Source organism: Panthera tigris, chromosome D2 (genome assembly GCF_018350195.1).
Source record: "Panthera tigris isolate Pti1 chromosome D2, P.tigris_Pti1_mat1.1, whole genome shotgun sequence".
In the NCBI taxonomy this organism is placed as follows: domain Eukaryota; kingdom Metazoa; phylum Chordata; class Mammalia; order Carnivora; family Felidae; genus Panthera; species Panthera tigris.
Genome location: NC_056670.1, coordinates 49559006 through 49580429, shown reverse-complemented (window position 1 = coordinate 49580429; position 21424 = coordinate 49559006). Strand labels below are relative to the sequence as shown.

The 21424-nt window shown below is 44.9% G+C and overlaps 1 protein-coding gene across 1 annotated transcript in view; it reads left to right on the top strand.

Annotated features, from left to right (window-relative positions):
- The first annotated feature begins 318 nt into the window (after positions 1 to 318).
- Positions 319 to 21424, top strand: part of SLC16A12 (solute carrier family 16 member 12) — a 78066-nt gene continuing 56960 nt past the window's right edge. The window contains 1 exon segment of the mRNA XM_042960898.1: positions 319 to 393. The gene's annotated coding sequence lies outside the window, so the exon portion shown is untranslated.

Genomic DNA, 21424 nt, shown 5'->3' with positions numbered 1-21424 from the left:
ACATAACCGCCAGGCGTCCCTCCGCCCCCGCGCCCCTCACCCCGCGCCAAGCCGCGGCGCGCAGAGCGGGTCGCAGTGATAAAACCCCTCTCGCCCGCCCGACAGAGTCCGCGGCGGAGCTGGCGCGGCGGGGGCTGAACCTGCCCGTGCGCTTCGGCACGCGGGCGCTGGGCTCTTCCCGGCCGCGCTCTCCTCCTCCCGCGCTGCCCGCGGGGCCCCCGGCCCCAGCCCCGCCGGCGCCTCCGCCCCGAGCACTCCCCGCCCCTCCTCGGAAGCGCGGACCGCGGCGGCTGGGGCCCGGGACGGGGGCCACGGCGCAGGGCCACGGCCGGGTGGGTGCGCCCCGGAGGCATGTCCGCGCGCCGCGGCCCGGGATACAGCGGTCCACGCGAGGTGAGGACGCGGCGGGGCCGGGCGGAAGGGGGTTCGCGCGCCCTGGGCGGGCTGCGGGGCGCCGGGGTCGGCCCCGCTGGGCTGCACCGGGCGCACCCTCCCGCCGGCGGCTCTGGCGCCCGGAGCCCCCTCGGCTCTTCTTCTCCCAGTTCCCCGGCGGCGCGGGGCTCAGTCGACCCAGGCATCCTGCGCGGCGGGGCTCTCGGGCTGCGCTTGGTGGAGCTGGCGGAGGGCGCTCCGTCGGCTGCCGCGGCCCCCCGCGCCCAGCCTCGCTCCGGGAGCCCCCACCCCAACCCGGGTCCCTCGGGACGCCTGCAGGGTTAGGAGACGGACGTGTGCCCGCTCGTCGTGTCGGTGTCGGTGTCGGGCCAGCGCTCCGGCAGTTTCTGGGCAGGTGGCTGGAGAGGAAGCGGCTTTGATCTCCATCTCCTGTGCTTTCCAAAGGCGGACTGCCCGATGTAGTAGAGACCGTTTTTCGGCTGGATTCGGTTTTCAGTGTCTTTTTTTAAATCTTCGTCTGCCCCGGGTAATAATATTTATTCCTCGTGGGCGGTGTACTAACAACACACCAGCCTCAGTTGATTGAATTTAATTTTTCAGCTGTTTCTTGTCCTCAAGGAAAGTAGTGCGGACTCAGGGTCAAGTGTTGGCAAGCACAATTTTAAAGCACGATCCCAGTAAAACCTGGGGCGATTTGGTTAGTCTTCTGTCTTCACAGCCCAGCTTTCTGACCATCTTATAACTTTTTTTTTTTTTAATGTTGAGACGGATGGAACCTACTAGAACACTGGTTAAACCATTCCATTCTGATGGGCTTCCATTTGTGCAACTTAACTTGTTTCTTGGCTGAGAGCGGGGTACTCTGAAGGCGCAGCCAGCTTAACCCAGGAAGAAAAGACTTCAGGCCTGACAAAGTTAGAAATACACTGTCTCCATAGGTATCTGAGGTCACTAGCTTTTAAAATCATCAACCGACCCTGCAGAGTTTGTCTCGCCCCTCCCCCCCCACAGTGTCACGCCCGACTGGGCTCATGGTGTCTGACCCTTCCAAGGTGCTCAATGTATGTTTGTTAAAGAAAACAAACGATTAAATAAGGAGTAATTAAGTGACTGGGATTTCCTCACCTAATCACAGGATCTTGGAAATTGCTAAGGGTTTTAGAGATCATCTCTTCAAACCCTTCTCCTTGCAGGCCAGGAAGCTCAGATTCTGGTGGTCAAGGATTGGCTAAACTCCTACTGGTAACTGGTGATGGAACCAAGCCCACAATCCAGGCCTTCTCCTTCCCAGTTCCTTCGACTTTCAAAGCGTATTGCCGCTAGGCATTTTGAACTACAATGATAATACCGGAATCACTTATGATCATATCATTTTCCTCTTCTTATTTATTTATTTAACTGGTGTGATTTTGAAATAAACGAGAGGTTGATTTAGTCAAATTGTATTTGGGGTACAATTTTAAAAAATGTGAACCCTTAATTTAAAATAATATTTACATTCTACCTGAACAGCGATGAATATGCAGATATGCCCTAGGTGAACATCCAGAAAAGAAAAGCAATCAAAACAGGTGGACTGAATTTACCATTTCTCCCTGGAACGTCTTCTGATTCTCAGCTCCTGATGGCGATGATTGGTTAGAGTAAAAGGTGTAACGTATGATATTGGAGCCAACTTGAGGATCATTTGTGTGTTATAAGGAACACCACGACCATATTGTAGAGCTGAGACGGGAACTTTAAGCTGACTTATTTAGCGTTTTATGCATTGCACATTTTTTTATGTTTTTCAGTTTAGTTGAATTTAACAGATATTTACCTGCTGCATTATATAATGCCTACTATGTGCCTGGTATATTCTGGGCATTTGGGATAGATCAGTGAACACAACAAAGAAAGTTGTTCCTGCGGAGCTCAAGTTACAATTCATTCATGAGAATTTTTTCCAGATTTTGTTTGGCAGCTAGAAGAGAATTTCAGGGGCACCTGGGTGGTTCAGTTGGTTGAGCGTCTGACCATTGATCTCAGCTCAGGTCTTGGTCTTGGTCTCCAGGTCGTTGGTTCAGGCCCTGCATTGTGCTGGGTGTGGAGCCTACTTGAAAAAAAAAAAAAAAAAAAAGAGAATTTCAGTTTTGCCTAAAGTAGGGAAATGGACATAAATGTTCCAGATTATCTTCCTTCCAGTCCTATGATTCTGCTGATTTTATAATCACTGAAAAGAAAGAAGCGAATTCAGTGAAGTTACTTGGACTTCTATAAACCGATACCCTCCTATACACTCACGAAGAGCAAGTCCCACTTTTGGTTATTTTATGGATGTTCATTCGGAGTCTCTTAAATTACATTATCTTTAGTGCAGGGATATCGCCGCCTTGGTGACATTAAACTTAAGCGTGGAAGGATTAGTTTTCTCAGTAGTGTGAGGGTACCCGTGTTAGGGTTACATACTGTAATTGTACTAGTTTGTAAGATGTAGCTTCTTATTTATTTATGAAGATGGTGTTCTGCTTTCATTTTTTTCTCACTTTACATTTGTCTCCCATCCCCCTGACTATCCCATAGGCCACACAGTGTTGTGACTTCTTGGTAAATCCGTTACCAGGGAAGTTTTTATTCAGACATTCCAGTTTTAAGCATTTTCTAATTCTCTCACTTGCTTTTTCTTCAAAACGGCATGGTTTGCAAGCTTAGGCATGTTTATTGTTTTTAACGAAGGCTTATCAAAATGAACTTGGCAGTTTTTCAGTCGTATACAGCCAAAAAAAGTATTCAGTGCAGCTTTTGGGGCTGTTTATACATTCCTTACCTAACCAACTGCTTTGCTTTTAAAAATCGCTAATTTGGAAGCTATTTGCTTATGAGAGAACCTTTGTCGTATATCTCAAAACTCACCCGTTAAAGGGGTATAATAATTGAATTGAGAAAAACCAAATCCACATTTGATGTTGGGAGATTCCGAGCACAAAGATGTTCTCTCTGTCTGTTTCTAATTTGTTCCACATCAAAGGACTTCGGGAAGTGTCATTATCTAACAATGTCCTATTTGAAAGTGGTCTCTGTGAAACACTTGGAGGAGAGTCACGGTTTCTGACAGCTGCTAGGCACCCAAGATGAGTTGATTTTCTTCGTCCGCTCGCCACTTCAGACACCCATCAGGTACCCGTCTCCTTTACCCCTTCTTTTACTCCACACTCATGAATGGGATGAATTGCTGTAGCCAGGTAGGAAGTTACACGCCATTAATTAATTATTTAATGTGCTCCTTCTTTGCTTAATGAGTAAGTAATAAACACTTATCATTTCTACCCCCTCTGCATGCCATCCCCTCCCCCCTCCCCCCCCCCCCCCCCCCCCCCGCCAGTACTCCTGGGTAATGGAGTACTGACCCACACTAAAACAACACATCGGGTTAGCCAGTGCCCTCCTTCCCTCTGAAACACCTATTGGTTGCTGCTCAGAGCACAGGGGCCACTCTGGCACATAGCTATCATCGCAAGAAACTGGTGTACTTTGCTTTTGTCAGCCCAGGTGTATGCTTACAGTGGCGTTTGCTCATAGTCCTGTTTATTCCAGCACCACTTGCTAGTGTAATTTTGCAATTTAATGAAGTGTCACAGAAAGTGAAGAGATGGGAATGCCGAAGAATGCCTTTTCTATAAAAACTAAATTGATTGGCGTATAGGCGCATAAAAGTAAGTCATTTTTTTTTAAGTTTATTTATTTATTTTTGAGAGAGAGAAAGTGCAGGTGGGGGGAGGAGCAGAGAGAGAGACAGGGAAAGAGAGAGAATCCCAAGCAGGCTCCACACTGACAGTGACAATGCAGGGCTCGGATCCATGCACTGTGAGATCGTGACCTGAGCCAGCGCTTCATCTGCTGAGCCACCCAGGTGTCCCAAAAGTAAGTTATTTTTAAAAACAGTGTCAACACATGCTACAACACGGTTGAACCATGAAAACATTATGCTAAATGAGAGAAGCCAGACACAAAAGACCACATGTTGTACGATACGCCCACAATAGGCAAATCCATAGAAACAAAAAGTAGATTCGTGGTTGCCGTGCTATGGGGGTGGGGAAAGTTGAGGGTGACTGGTGAGGGTTACATGGTTTCTTTTGAGGATGCTGGCTTTGTTCTAGAATTAGATAGTGGTGATGGCTTTGTAGTATGTGAGTGCACCGAACTGTAGCCTTTAAAATGATTAAAACAGTAAATTTTATCTCAACCTCCTCCCCCAAAGATAATGAAGCTAAATAGAGAAAGAAAAGTCAGCAAACAGGCTGCTACTATTTAGGCATGGAACCGACAGCTATAAATGATTGGAAAACTATAATAAAGCAAATCCAGAAAGATTTTGCACTCAGGTTTTTCCACAAGTGACTTTAAGGTACAAGTGCTTTTAAGAACCAGAAGCAGGAAATCTGGGTGTAGTTTCACCAAGAAGGCAACACAGAACTCCAGTCGTGACCTGATAGCTAAAGGTTAGTGAGTGATTTTGCTTGTATTTATGTGACTAATGTTGAAATACGATGTTTGAAATATGTCGTATCAACTTTTTGACTCTGCTTTTACTGACTTCTGACTGCCCCAGTTAAGAGAGGTCTTAATTTTTCAGTTTCTTAGAGTACCCGTGTATCTTGAAAATAGCTCATCCCTCTGCTGCTGGAGAGAAATTCCATGTTTATAAGCCTCTCTTATGGATGTAATGTTAGTTACTTCCTATTTATAAAGGGGACCTGAACCTAGTCTTCAAGCTTTAAATCCCCATAAAAGTCACCGTCTGTCTCCCCCCAAGAAATCTTATTACTACTATATGTAAACAGAGTAGCCACATAAAATCTTAACCAGCCCAATACTTAAACATTTGTTAACTTTATAATTTTTCAAATATTTCTGAGCACAATCCACCATTTTCTGGTTTATTTAGCACATTACAGATTAAAGCTGTAATTAATTATCTGGGAGGCCAAGGGGTGTTATTTTTGTAATTTTACTTTTTTGGATGAAATACTTTCCACGGGAGTAAGCTCATATTTACCTACTGAAACCAGTCGTGTTTCTTGAAATAGTAATTTCATGGTTCTAAACTTGTGACTTCAAAACACCTGCATTCATAGCCCATGAAGGAACTGCCCCCCCCCAAAAAAAAACCCCAAAAACAAACAAACAAAACCCAAACCCACGCTCACAACTAAGTTAGATCTGCTTGAAGGGAGAATAGAGTGCTATTTCTTCAGTCTGATGTTGGTCAACCAGACAACTAGCAAAAAGCAATCTTGACCATCATCATTAACGGGTCACGAATGCGGAAGCCCACTCACGGGCATCACTGCCATCAAAAAGAAGTTGTTTGTCCCAGGGGTACCTGGCTGGCTCAGTGGGTAGAGCACACGACTGTTGAACTTGGGGTCATGAGTTTGAGCCCCAAGTTGGGTGTAGAGATTACTTAAGGAAATTAAAAAGAAAAGTGGTTTGTCCAGGTTGAGGCCTGACTACTGAGTGATCAGTCACTTGATTCAAGACTGTATCAATGGTTCTCAGTGCTAGCTTCACATTAGAATCGCCTGGGAGGGAAAAACAGTATTTGTGCCAAGGACCCATCCTCAAAAATTCTGATTCACTAGGTCTGGGCTAGGGCCAGGGCACTGGTGGTTTTTCAGTCTCCCCTGGTGAACCTCCTGTGTAGGCAGGGTTGTGAACCTGATGTATACAATACTTTTTCAGAACAACTTTTATTGAAACAAAGTATGATTTCTTAACATACTTGATGAAAATATTAAACATGAGACTTTTTTCTTCTTTTTAATTAGTATTACAATTTCTCTATATGGTACTCACTCAGTATATGGGAAGCTTTCCCAATGGTCGAATGAATTTTCACTGATTTTCCTCCTGTGGGAGGAATTCACTGAGCTTATGTCTGTACAATGTCAGAATAACCAAATCAAGGGGTGCCTGGGTGGCCAAGTCAGTTAAGCATGCAACTCTTGATTTTGGCTCAGGTCATGATCCCAGGGTTGTGAGATTGAGCCCTGCCTAGGGCTCCTCGCTGAGCACGCAGCCTGCTTGAAATTTTCTCTCTCTTTCTCCTCTGCCCCTCCCCCCTGCTCACATGTGTCTGCGCACCCTCTCCCAAAAAAACATAAAAAAAAAAACAAAAAACAACCCAAAAACAAATCGACCAAGTTGGTGTTATTACAGTCAACCAACCAATAATTGATCAGTCACCCTACTTGTTTTATGTTTTGGTGATTGTTTTTCTTGAGGACAGTAATTTGGCCTTTTCTACAACAATCGGTTTCTTCTATAATAACTTAAAGATGTGTCCTTGTTTATTACGCATTTCCTCAAGTTGGTAGGAATCTTAATGTTCAAACTTGTTTCTGAATACTTTTTGTTTAACTGTATCAAAATAAATTTTGAAAATACATGGTTTCTATGTAAGAAATACCTAAGACTCGTAGAAGCAAGCAGCTTAAACCTTGCCTTATGTGACTTAAAAAAATAGTGTCTACTTTTAAGTTTTTCCTTACCACTAGGATTTACTGTCTTTGAGAAAATGTGATAAGGTGATAGACACTGTGAAAGACACTGATCTAGTGCACTTCTTAGAACTGACTTTATGTTTAATGACATTTGTTCTTATTTTACTTCTAATACTGTTGGGAATTCTCACCCACTGTTACCAGTTAGCTGTCCCCAAATGTGCTTTCCCTGTTGATTTTTGTATTAAAAGTAGCACCTTCATGGATGTTGGCCAGTCATTTTTGAACTGTGTTTTGCAGATTTCTGGGAGTTTCAAGGAGTCGCAGGGGCTGTTATGGGGCATGGGGACAATGAGGGGGAAGGATGTCCTGCATCCAGTTTGGGGTTCCCTTCGGTGGTCTCGACTGCAACCTGAGCAGGTGTGCTATTCTTGGTTTCACATTTTGGATTTCCAAGTCAGATTTTATCTGAACAAAGGCTTTCTTGGTGAAAACAAGTTTGTAAATGATTAGGCCACGTGTTTGCAAGTTTCTGCTTCTGCAACCCTGCCAAATTTGGTTTGTGTCATTCTGGAAGCTCCTTATTGTTTCTAACTGCTACTGTGCACCTGTGTTGAAAAAGCATGGGAAGACCTTGGTCTTACTAACTTTATATCCTCTGTGCCTGTGCAGACAGACAGCCAAATGAGCAGTTAGATATTCTGGGCAAGAAGCATAGATTGGGAGTTATCCACGTAGAGACTCAGTTTAAGTCCCGCATGTATGGAAGTAATCGCCCACGGAGAGCGTCTATAGAGAGACATGAGGAGAGTCAAAGATAAAATCCCGAGGAATGGCTGTTCTGGGTCAGGTACCCTCTGTAGTCACATTTTGGTCAATGGAGTTTCCTTTTTACTTTGCCATTTCCCCACGTATACTTGGGCATAACTGTCAAAAGAGTTGGAGTATGACTGTCTATGTGTGTGGGTGGGGGTAGGGGATGAGGTCAGAGCACATAGACTGTGGAAACCATCCAAGGATGTTTTCTGTTTCTTTGAATACCCTACATCCTAGAGGGCTTATTCTTTTTTTTTTTTTTTTTTAATTTTAGAGAGAGTACACGCATGTGCAAGCAGAGGAGAGGCGGCGGGGAGGGGAGAGAGAGAGAGAGAGAGAGAGAGAATATCTTAAGCTCCACACTCAGTGTGGATCCCAACGTGGGGCGTGATCCCACAACCCTGGGATCATGACCTGAGCCAAAATCAAGAGTTGGACACTCAAATGACTGAACCACCCAAGTGCCCCACCTAGAGGGCTCCTTCCGCGTGTGTGTTGATGAGCAGAACAAGAAGATAAACTTGAGTGATTGCCTCATGGATTTGGTAGTGAGAGAGCCATTGCAGTATTTTTGGCATACAATGATTTGTTAAGAAGCATTATGGTTTCTTGACTTCTAAAATCCAGACATTGCCTCTTCATTCTCCCCTCTGGAACGAGAGTGGTGACTGCTAGGCTCTGGGTAAGGTCCCACTGAAGCCCCAGGGTGAGTCTGCATTCCAAAGGGTCTGAAGCTTCATTCTGTTTCATTGACACAGACCCTGCCTTCAGTGCTGGCCAGCTGTTTGGCACATTTACTTACAAGTCTCAACAGGCAACAGTGTATTAACATAATTTATAAACTCATGAACCCTCTTAGAAAAAGCTCAAAGTACCATGGTAAAGAATAAATAAATGTTCATAAATAAGATACTGGCAAAAATATTTTGCTTAATAGTTAGGGGGTTCCAACAATAAGGAGATTGGTCGTTGTATCAAAAAAATTAAGCACCACACATTTATTTCCTCTCATTTCTACTTCTTTTGGTTGACTTCTTCCCCACTCAAAAAAGATAAAGTGCAGAAAACCATATATTCTAATTTTGTTAGAGGTGAAGGTCTAATTAACATTTCAAATGACACTGAATAACTGCTGCATCCAAATCAGCATCTTGGGATTGTTCTGGCACATTCTGCTTTCTTCATAAACTCTTGCATGATGGTATACCTAATGGGTGGCATATACAGGCAACGTTAAGGTAATACGTCAGTTTGGGTTTTTAAAATTTTAATAGTTTTTTATTTTTTTTTTATTTTTTATTTTAAATTTTTTTTTCAACGTTTTTTATTTATTTTTGGGACAGAGAGAGACAGAGCATGAACGGGGGAGGGGCAGAGAGAGAGGGAGACACAGAATCGGAAACAGGCTCCAGGCTCCGAGGCATCAGCCCAGAACCTGACGCGGGGCTCGAACTCACGGACCGCGAGATCGTGACCTGGCTGAAGTTGGACGCTTAACCGACTGCGCCACCCAGGCGCCCCTAAAATTTTAATAGTTTTTAAGCTGGGAAGAGACATTTGAATTAGATGAAATAGAATTCATTACTTTTAAAGCCCCTAATAAAAAACATATTGGGATTAAGTAATGTTAAAATAACTCGGTGAGTTTACCGCTTCCTCAGGCAAGTGTGTGCTGAGTACCCAGCACGTGCTAGGTACTTGTGTCAGGTGCTGAAGGCCCACAGAGAATAGAGAGGATTTTATCCAAAGGCTTACAATCTCCTAGGGGATCCGGATGTGTGGACAAATAGTCACGGCATTGTGAAGAGTCCCCTAAAGACCACCTGCTACCTGGTTCAGAGCCAGAGACACTTCATGCTGCCTAGGTTGATCAAAGCATTAAGGAAGGGTAGAAATTCATGAGGCAAACAACAGGTGCAGGCACAATACGTACAAAGGCACTGGGGTGGGAAAGTCACACTGTGGATGGGACTTCAGGGCGGTTAGGTATGGCGGACCTTCAGTGTATGCATATGGCTAGATGCTAGATAGGACCAGAAGAACTGGCAGGAGCCAGATCATTTAGGGTCTTTGTGTACCACACCACTGAGTTTCAGTTTTGCTTTAGCTGCTAAGAGTAGTCCTTGGAGGCCTTTAAACAGGGGGGTGGGGTGGGAATGGGGGTTGGGTGATAAAATTAGCTTGTGTTTCAAACATGTATGTCTGAATGAGGCTTGAAGAAAGGTCCCAGAGGGTGACAAACTGGGGGCCTGTTGAAATGGTACAGATGGGAAGTAAGGTTAATGCCTCATGTAAGACTTCTGCTTTATTCATATTTCTATTCTCCGTGCTTGCTGCCCTTATAGGGATGTGGTGGAGATGTCTGGTTAGGCAATTTGATAATCTGGGCAAGCAATCCAGAAGGTGGGCATCACCAGCCAATAGGCTCAGTTGAGCATGACAGGATTGGATGAACAAGACATAATTGAATGTAATTACCCGAGGAGCACGTAAAGAATGACGTGTGAAATGGGTCCAAAAATTGTGGAGGATAACTGGGGTGTGTTCGTTCGTGTTATACCCAGGGCACCTCTTGGTCATCGTGCCTTTCTTTTTCCACTCTAGTTACATGCTGATCTTTTTCACTAGCCCAACGGTGAGGGCAGAGACTATGTCTTCTTTACAGTGTCACTGCCATTGTTCACGGTTTAAGTCCTGTGTGTGGAAGTAAGCACCCAAGGAGAGTGGTTATAGAGAGACGTGAGATGGATCAAAGATAAAAATCCTTGCACAGTTCCAGAAAGTGCCACTCACGTGTCTGAGTAGTTGCGTCTCACGGTGAATAGTGCCTTCTGGACTTGTGCTTCAGCTGTGCCTGCCTTATTTGTCCCAGCAGCTGTCACAGTGCCTGAGACATGTAAGAGTTCAGTAGTGTTTGTTGGATGAATGAATAAATGACACACCATTGAATGAGTGGTCAGAGGAAGAAGGATCTAGCAAAAGAAAATAAGAAGCATGGGTATGTAGGGAAGAAGGATACACAGGGGGGACTCCTGTCACGGAAATTCAAGGAAGAAAGAGTTTCAACAACGACAGAGTGCCAAATGCTGCCGAGAGGTCAATGAATTACGGATGGCAGAGTTACCACTGGCAATTAGGAGTCATTGGTGACGATGTCTGACACGGTGTGAGCAGTATGTAGGGGAGGCAGAAGCCAAATTCTATTCCATTGAGGAGGGAGTGAGAAGAGGGATGAGGAGACAGTGCAGACAGATCATTAAGAGGCTGGGTTTGTGAAGGGGCAAAAGTCACTGGGGGCACCTGGGAAGGTGGCACGGTTGGAGGGGGGTTCCTTCCCTTGTCTTCTCTTCCCTTCTTTCCCCTCTCACATTTCTCCTTCCTGCTTTCAAGATGAGGCATACTTGAGTAAATGTGTAGGCTAAAGAGGATCCAGTATAAAAGTCTAGGTTCAAAATACAGAAACTAGAAGAGGGGATACTAACCTGAAAAATATAAAAGGACATGTCTTCCTTTTGAAAGGAACAAAAGGGATCAAGGATGTGTGTGGATAGGGATGAACTGGAGGAATAAGCTGAAGGGGAAAAATGGAGTAAAAGCAGCCCCCATTTTCCCTATAAAATAGTAACAGCATTTTTGGGACAGTTTATATGTTCTAAGCATTGTTACGGCTACCTTACACGTGTTAACTCTCTGAGTTCTTGCAACCATCACGTGAGGAGGGAGTTGTTATCCCAATTTTAAAAACAAGACAACTGAAGCCGGGAGGGGTTCAGCATCTTGCTGAGGTTGTACAGCTGCTAGGACACAGAACCAGGAAGCCCCTCAAGCTGTTTGCCATCCTGCTGAGGGGTACATGGAGTACTTAAGATTTTGAAGAACCATTGTGCAGTTGGAGCAGGTGCTGATAGTGTTGCTGAGTCACTTTGAGCACTTAGTTTACGTGTTGGAAATCATAACTGTGCCATTGAATTTGCAAGGGTGAGAGACTTCCTCTAGCGAAACTTGCCTTACCAGTTATAGGAACGGACAAGTTTGGATGGTCTGGATTGATTCAAAATTGGGCATTGGTGGTTTGGAAGGAGTGGGGGTGTCGGAAAAAGAGCAAGTGACATAACAGGGAATGAGCTCTAGCCTCTAAGGAGCGGGACAAGCTGAGGAAATGGGAGAAAATGGAGAAACCAGGGACGTGGGCGCTCAGGGAGGTTGGAAACTCGGTGCAGTAGGAGTTAGGGAATTGCTGTTGGATAGAAGCCTGGGGTTTGGGAGGGATACTGACATCTCACAACAACTGTAGATTCCAGAAGTGAGGATTAGCACAGGTGATGATTGATGACGTGGCTTGGGGAGTACACGGCTAAATTAAATGGAAGTGAATCTTGTTTTTTTAACTTTATCTTTTTTAATTTGCATCCAAGTTAGTTAGCCTATAGTGCAACAATGATTTCAGGAGTAGATTCCTTAATGCCCCTTACCCACTTAGCCCATCCCCCCTCCCACAACCCCTCCAGTAACCCTCTGTTCTCCATATTTCAGAATCTCTTATGTTTTGTTCCCCTCCCTGTTTTTATATTATTTTTGCTTCACTTCCCTTATGTTCATCTGTTTTGTCTCTTAAAGTCCTCATATGACCGAAGTCATATGATATTTGTCTTTCTCTGACTGGCTAATTTCGCATAGCATAACACCTCCGGTTCCATCCACGTAGTAATACTCCAGTACGGTAATACTGCCGAGAATACTCCACACCTTCTTTATCGGATGGAGGTGAATCTTAAGGGTTGTGATGAGCTCAAGGTTGAGGCTGAGATCAGCCAAGATGTTGGGGACATGTTGACTAGATCCTTTCTCTTGTTGGAAGATGGTGCCCACTAGCCCCGTGGACTGGTCTGGACTTTAGAAAGCTGTAAGACAAGTATGTTACAGTTCTAGGGAAAGATACAGAAGGTTGACTGATATCTGGCATGCAATAAATATCACTCGATCTCAATAGAACATTGTCAAAAGACAGTTGAATAGCTTCTATTTTGCACTGTCGTTTTTGAAAAACTAATTTGCAAGTACCGGTTGGCAAAACAACACATTTCACAAGTAACTTCTGATGCTTTTGCCAAATCGTCCTTATCAACCTGCCAAGAAAGGACTGCGTGCTCTCACGAAACCCCCTCTTCCTCTTCCTTCTCCCTCCTCTTCCTTTTCTCTGGTGGTGTGCAGTACAGCACTCTGTGGGCGGGGAAGCAACTGGGGATCATCAGGCTTCCAGCTGCCGAGCTTTGTTGTGATTTGTGGGGGTGGGGGTCATGGGAGAGGGGCCAGAAACTTGAGTGGGACTCAGTGTGGTGTCTTTGTTTCTATAGTTAGCCATGTGATGGGAACCAGCAATATGCATTCCCTTTGTACAGCTGTGCACACCACTGTCTGCTTTCCTCCTCTGCCCATTCAGGATTTTGGAAGTCAAAATTAGATCTGATGTAAGCTTAGAATACCCACATGTGAAGATCTGGGGCTACTGCACAGGGGACAGGACACGTGTGCTGGGCCCGATGTGTAAATGGCGTTTGTAGAGAGTATATCAGGTGGGCAGTTTGGGGGTATAAGAATGGAAACTCCAACCTGGCCTGGCTTCACTGGTAAGGAAAAGGATTCTTTGTGCGGTGGAAAGTCCAGGAGCAGAAATGTCTGGGCTCTGACTTTAGTTCTCTGTGATTCTCTTGGCTCTGCCCCTGCCATGGTCCTCAGATGGCTACGGTTGTTTGAAGGGCCACATGGAAGGGGAGCGACAGCATCTTTCATGTCTGCTCAGTAGTGATGAAATCTTTCCAAGAAGCTCCCGAAAGACTTTGTTGTCACTGGCAAAGTTTGGGTCACTGCCCTTTCCTGAAATCAGTCCATGACTGGCTGGCGGAACAGGATTGCTATAATTCTTGATTAACCACTTGGGATGGACTGGATGTTGGGAATCACGTCCATGATAGAGAGGAGGCTTGAGGCCATTATTATAAAATTCCAGCCTCCTCAAGGGGAAGGGGCCTTGGAGGACCGTCAAGTCCCCAAGTCAACATTTGCTGGCAGTAAGGACTTGGACAAATTATTCAGTGAGCTTCTGTTTTCTCTTACAGGATCACTGTGGGACTCGAAAACACTTTATTATAAACTTTAAGGAGCTATACAAATGCTAATTTTTCATTTAATAATAATGATGATGATAATAAGGATAACAGTTTCATTTACTGAGCACTTACATGTTCCAGGCACTTGCAGAAGGCATTTAATGCATTTTCTTTATTACTCACTAAACACAGATTGAGCAACCATTATACTCAAGGCATTCTCCTAAGTGCTTTATTTCTGATCTCTGTTAAGCTGAGATCTGGAACAGTAAGGCTAGGGACAGAGAAGGGGGGGTGCGGTGCTCCGTTTCATGTACGGATTTCAGTTTTTTGGACTGCGTGACTGAGAAGTGGCAGCTGGTTTGTGGTACCTCTGACCTCTGCTCTGTTTTCTGCCACTGATGGCCTTCGGCTAACTAGTGCAGGGCTCCCTGCACCGGGGATTTGCCACACACTGGTGTGCATGTGCTTTTGATGCTTTTCTTTTATAAGCGTTTGCATGTTTCTGCTCTTGAAATAGAGGGATTTATAAGTGTTTATTAGGTGCTTGTCTGTGCTGCCTCATCTGAGCCTCATGAGGTCAAGCCTTATTTTGTATTTGTACTGAGGCTTAGTGGTCATGAGATCCTCAGGTAATGAAGTCTGTAGGTGGTGGGGCATCGGTTTTTTGATGTTGCAAATTGCCCTGCTGTGAACATCATTGCAAAGTGAACTTTTTTCATATTTTGGTTTTGTGTCCTTCAGATAGTTTCCCTGAAGGAGAATCTGGGTCAGAGGGTCTGAACTTTTTATACAGATTGCGTGATTGGTTCACGGAAGGTTTTTGAATGGTGAAAATGGCACACTTGTAGTGTTTTGTTTTGTTTTTTAATGTTTGTTTATTTTTGAGAGAGTGAGAGCAAGTGAGGGAGGGGCAGAGAGAGAGGGGGACAGAGGATCCGAAGCAGACTCTGCACGGACAGCAGTGAACCTGATGCAGGGCTCGAACTCACGAACCGTGAGATCATGACCTGAGCCGAAGTCAGACGCTTAACGACGGACTGAGCCCCCCCAGGCGCCCCGGCACACTTGTAGTGTTACTTGGGGATCATGTGTTTTCTCATTCTACGGTGTTGTATATGCCCGGGATCATAAGGTATTTCCAGAAAATCTGAACTGTTCTAATACCATACAACTTACATTTTCCCAGGTCCCCCCTTGCAATTATAATAAAAACAGTGTTACTGTGGCTCAGCCCCTACTGGATTTTGAGGGGGTCCCGCCTATGTCAGTTCCTCCCCATTAGTTCCTAACGTCCTGGGGAGAAACTAAACTTCTCCATCTTGATTTATCCTTTCCTTAGTGTGTGAGTTGCTGCTCTTGAGGCTTCTTGATCTGCATGCAAATAGACTCCCTGCAGGGCTATCTTTGATGCACATCTGCTTTTTATTCGTAGTTCTGGCCCTCATGCTGGGAGCTCTGCTATACTCTTAGACAATATGTGAGCAAATTGATGGGGAAAATGAAGAGATATACTGTGATTTTTTGCTGATGCAGTATGAATATGGAAAATCTATTTTGGTGTTGTGGTGCAAATAGAACGACTTTCATTCGGATGACTTGACTTCCCCTGTAATTCTCTCAACGGTTCCTAAAATACTTCTCTCCCCAATTCTTCCTACCCCACCAGATCTATTGAGGAATGAAGCTACGTAGCCAATGGAAAGTCAGGGGAAGAAACCACTGCTATTCTTAAATGGATTTTTAAAAAATCATAATTGCAGCCATAGCCCATTTGTATGTGTATTTTGCTCTTTGTACATTTCCTCAGCTAGTTTTTCACACTAGTGTGTTGAGTGGGATAATAGGAAAAAGCAAAAGAGTGGGACCTTGCAGGGGACTCTCAACAGAGCACACAGTGTGACCAGGGCTGGAGGGGACACAGAGAGTGCCGTGGCAGCAACTAGGTGCCTGGTTTGAGGGAGGGCCCAGGACAACCCTATGTAGCCCGTAGGACACTGGAGCCCCAGGAGGCCACTCCTACCTGGTTGGTTACACAGCAAGTCAGTGGGAAAGCCTGGTCTTTCTACATTCAAACCAGGTCTTTCTACATTCAAATGGCACCTTCTTTATTTGCTTTTTTTGTTTTCTTTTTCCAGATTTGAATTTTCAAAACTACCTCTAAAATAATTCAGACTTCACAGAAGGGAACAAAAGGGCATACTGCTTCCCCCACCTTCTCTCATATCTGAGGCTTATGTTATTTTTTATTATTTTATTTCAATTCTAGTATAGTTAACATATAGTGCTTAGTTTCAGGTGTTCAGTATAGTGATTCAGCACTTCCATTATGTTACCAGTGTGGACAAGCACACTCCTTAATACCCCCAGCCCCACTCATCTCCCCTCTGGCAACCATCAGTGTGCTCTCTATAGTTAAGTATCTGTTTCTTGGGGTGCCTGAGTGGCTAAGTTGGTTAAGCGGTTAAGCGTCTGACTTCAGGTCACAGGTCATGATCTCACAGTTTGTGGGTTTGAGTCCCATGTCTGTGCTGATGGCTCAGAGCCTGGAGTCTGCTTTAGATTCTGTGTCTCCCTCTCTCTCTGCCCCTCCCCTCTTGTGTTTCTCTCTCTCTCTTTCTCTCTCTCTCTCTCAAAAATAAATAAATAAATGTTAAAAAAAAAAAAGGGGGGCACCTGGGTGGCTCAGTTGGTTGAATGCCAACTTCGGCTCAGGTCATGATCTCACAGTTCGTGAGTGTGAGCCCTGCATCAGACTCTGTGCTGTGACAGCTCAGAGCCTGGAGCCTGCTTCAGATTCTGTGTCTCCCTCTCTCTCTGCCCTTCCTCTGCTGATGCTCTGTCTCTCTCTCTCTCAAAAATAAATAAAGACTAAAAAAAAGAAAAAAAGAAATCTGTTCCTTGTCTTGTCTCCTACCCTGTCCCCCCTTGCTTGTTTGTTTCTTAAATTCTACATTGTGAGTGAATCAAGTTTACATTTTACATTTTCTAATCTCCCCCTTCCACCAGTAGGACTCAAGAAGCTATTTTCATTTTGAATTTTTAAAACATGGCTCTTGGAGCGCTTGGGTGGCTCAGTGGGTTGAATGTCCTACTTCGGTTCATGGTTCATGGTTCATGGTTCGTGAATTCGAGCCTCACTGGGCTTGCTGCTGAGGATGCAGAACCCACTTAGGATCTTCTGTCCCCCTGTATCTCCACCCCTCCCCCGCTCCCACTCTCTCAAAAATAAATAAATAGCATTAAATAAACCTTAAAAAGACTCTTAAACCCTTGAATTTTTCTCGAATTAGGCCTTGGCAAGAACTATTTGCCTATCATGGATTTAGGGGGTTCCTCACCCTTATTGGAAATATCAGTTGGCCCCCAAAGTCTCGTACCTTGGACAGAATGTTAACCCAAAAGAAGTGCTAAAATTCAAATGGGAAATTACAGTGCCACTTAGTTCCTGTGATTTGCCAATTAATAGGAGGGGATTAAAAACTATTACTCTCTTCCTGTCCCAGTGGAGTTCAGTTTGAGAACCTTCCAATAGTGAAGACTGGTAGACACTGAACTAAATTTCCCCTTCCAGCTTGATTCAACCAAGCTGCCCTAATTACAAGTTTGGAGGAGTTTATAATCTAGTAGGAAACAAGGTAGGCAGTCACCTTGCCAGGTAAAAAACAGGGTGCAGAGCAAATAACTCCTGGAAACAAGATCACAGAGAGAATACATCTATTCCAAAAGAAATCTTACCAGTTATTTACAGTATCCGTTCACAAGGAAATGGTCGGTCATGGCAGTTAAACCAGGGGTTGCAAAATCGCCCCTCTTTGGGAACTCAAGCGTGAAGTAGCTGAGTCTTGACCTAATAGGGAAGGAGCGGGCTGTCGCCAAATTGAGGAAAACATTCTTTCGCCATTGGACAGATCCTCAAGTTCTGTTCTTCGTGCCAGGGATATATCAGCCAACAAGGCTGACAGAAATCCCTGCCCTTCTGGAGTTTACATTCTAATTTGTCACTGCCTTGAAAAACAAATAACCAAGCCAGTTAGACTTCTCTCTAGAGTAAAAGTCAATGAGTCAGACACATTGGTGTGTTCCTGTAATCAAACTGCCCAGATCCCAGCTTTGTTTGCCTGGAGGCCCTTTTCACGTAGCTGATGTTTCTGGATAAGTGAGATTCTTGTAATTACAATAGACGTTGAGGTGGCTAATTTTTGGCATTCTGCTCATTCTGTTGCCTTAATTTGCCAAATAACCATAATTATAAAATACTTTTGGCTCTACAAGGCAGCCCCTGGTCTATTTCGTTCTAGTTTTGCTACTGAATTGAAAATAGAGCATTGGGAAAAAGGCCATCTGTCCTTGCATGGATTGTGTTAATTGGTGATGCCCTAGTGCCGTTGACAACCACCCCAGCTCCCTCGGGGCTCCCCTGCGCTGGGAGCTCCCCCCACCCCTATGCCCACCCACCGGGAGCCGTGTGACTCTGATGAGGTCACTAGAATAACACGCTTGAGAGATTGGACCTCAGAAACCATGTGCCTTTTCTTTGAGCTTCTTGTGGGAAAATGGGGATAAGGGGCATTTGTGACTGCTCTTATCTCATTTTTGCAGATGGAACTTCTGCTGGGTCTGCAAAGTGAGGCGAAATTGATAGTTTGGGAGAGAGAAAACGCTGGCCACTGGCAGGGTAATGAGTCCTCTGTTCTGTTCAGCCTTCAGTGCCTGGGAGATTGTCTTTAGCAATTTAATGGGTATTAAGGATGTGAACGGCTGTGGCCCGGATTCCTGTCTCAGGAACTTCTTGGCGTGTGTACCCAGGAGCTCCTGCTTGCCTTGCATGTGGGGGGTGCTGTGCTGAGCCCGGAGGCAGTGATTTTGCCACGCCAGTGTCTCAGCAGTCCCGACCTGGGGCATGTTCCACTGGGGGGACCTGAGAGTCCCGACATTGTATTACAGAAGTGGTCTTGGGTTGTTACCGCGAATCTGTGTGCCCTCAAGTAATCCCATCACCCACTGAAATGGCTGCCAAACGCCTCATGGGCATCTTTACATCTACACAAAGTCCAGTGGGCACTGTTGGGAGCCCAACGTTTGTGTCTCCCCTGCGTATGTCGAAGCCCCAACCCGCAATGGGGTGGTCTTAGAAGGTGGGGCCTTTAAGGTGTTAAGTTTAAGTGAAGTTGTGAAGGTGGAGCCCCATGATGAGATTAGTGTCCTTAGAAGAAGAGGAAGAACGGGGAGGGCTGAGGAGAGGCCATGTGAGCACACAGCCAGAATTTAGCCCACTGCCAACCCCAGGAGGAGAGCTCTCACCAGAGCCCCACCATGCTGGCACCCTGGCCTCCGACTTCCCGCCTCCACAACTGTGGTATATTGTTACGACAGCCCGAGTGGACTAGGACAGGCTCAAGTGCCTCTTTTTAGAGTCTTACCTGATCTGCCAGTAGGGTTGATAATGCTGTTCCTTTCTTCTTTGACCTCTGACCCCGTGCTCTCCTGGATTTATCTTTACCTTTCTCAATTTCCTTGCAACCTCTACTTCTCCTGACCCTCCTTGAGAGATTGAGATTCCTCAGAGTCCTGCTCTCTCTCTCTTTACTCTCTCTTCTCTTCCACCTACCGTCAGGACACCTCACTCCTCAAATTGGGGTCTGTGGACCAGCACATAGGCCTCACTTGTGAGTTTGTCAGAAATTCGGATCTCAGGCTCCACCTCAGACCTGCCGAATCTGAATCTGCCTTTAACAGGAGACACTCACAGAAGTCTGAAGGGCCTACTCTTTAACGTCTCAGTGACCAAGGGTGCTCCCCAGCACCTGTGTACATGTGGACACCAGACCTCTCCCCTGGGCCCTAGACCAGTCCCATAGGGATAGCAAATGTTCCCTGTCTAGAGCTTTGCTCCTCTTTTTCCAAATAAGCACCTATTCCTTTGGGCAACCAATAAAATACAGGGGCTCTTCAAAAACTTAAACAAAATTGTTTTTTAATGTTTTGTTGATTTGGGGGAGAGAGAGAATGCGAGTGGAGGAAGGACAGAGAGAGGGGGACAGCAGATCTGAAGTGGCTATGCACGGAGAGCAGCAAGCCCGATACGGGACCCAGGCTCACAAACTGCAAGATCATGCCCTGGGCCGATGTCAGACACTCAACCAACCCAGCCACCCAGGTGCCCGTCTTCAGAAACTTTTACTTTAGAACTTCCATTTAACCTCATACTCCTGGTTAAATGGTTCCTTTGGGGTTAAGAGAGCTAATCTAATAGGCAATATGCTCTGATCCGGCTGACCCCATTGTTCAGCTGGCCTCTCCTCTGAGTGATCCGTGCAGCTAACAGCCTTTGCTAAATATTTTGAATATTGCCCAGGGTATCATGTTCAATTCGTACCTTGTCTAACTTTTTCCCTCTGTAGTAAACTTGAAAGTATACAGGTACTTAATAAATATTTTTAATTAGTATTATTCATTATATTTGTTACTAACTGTAACATATTAAAGGTACTAGGACTTAATAAATATTTTTAATGGTGAGCAAACAGCAAGTTCTCTTGAGTGAAGTGCAAGCTTTCCAGAATATTTGTGAATGACCCTAGGTAGGGTTCCCTGGGAATGTAGTGTGACCTGATATGTCACATGATTGAATCATCCAACATCTTTTTGGGACAAGAAAAGTCAGAGGCAATGCAACTGTCTGACAACAGAGGATTGGTGACATTAATTATAGTAAATTCACACAAATACTTTGCAGCCATTACAATGATCAGAGTACATTTATTAACATTCATGATGTCAAACTAAATAAAAAGAACAAAGTACAGATAAAATGATTACAGTTTTGGATTTTTTTTTTTTTTTTGAGAAAGAGCAAGAACATAAGTGGGGAAGAGGTGCGGGGAGGGGGGGGAGAGAGAGAGAGAGAGAGAGAGAGAGAGAGAGAGAGAGAGAGAGAGAGAGAGAGAGAGAGAGAGAGAGAGAATCTTAAGCAAGCTCCATGCTCAGTGCAGGGCCCTACGCGGGGCTTGATGCTACCACCCTGGGATCGTGACCTGAGCAGAAATCAAGAGTCAGACACTCGACCAACTGAGCCACCCAGGCACCCCAGTTTTGGATTTTTTTTTGAGGTATGGTGAAATATATGTAATGTACAGTTTACCCTTTTAACCCTTTTAAGAGTACAATAACATTAAGTACATTCCTATTGTTAAGCAACCATCACCATCGTCTATCTGCAGAACATTTTTTTTTTAATCGCTTCAAACTGAAACTCCATACCCGTTAAACAATAACTTCCCATTCTTTGTCTCTCCAGCCCCTGATAACCACCATTCTTTGTGTTTCTATGAATTTGACTCACATAAGTGGAGTCATGTATTTGTCACTTTGTGGCTGGCTTCTTTCCCTTAGCATAATGTCGTCTGGGTTCGTCCGTGTTGCAACATGTGTCAGAACTTCCTTTTTAAGGCTGAGTAATATTCCATGATGTTCATAAACTTTATTTTGTTTGCCACTTGAGTTGCTTCTACCTCTTGGCCCTTACGAATAGTGCTGCTGTGAAGATAGCTGCACAGATACCTGTTCGAGCCCCTGCTTTCACTTCTTTTGGGCATATACCCAGCAGTGGAACTGGTCGGT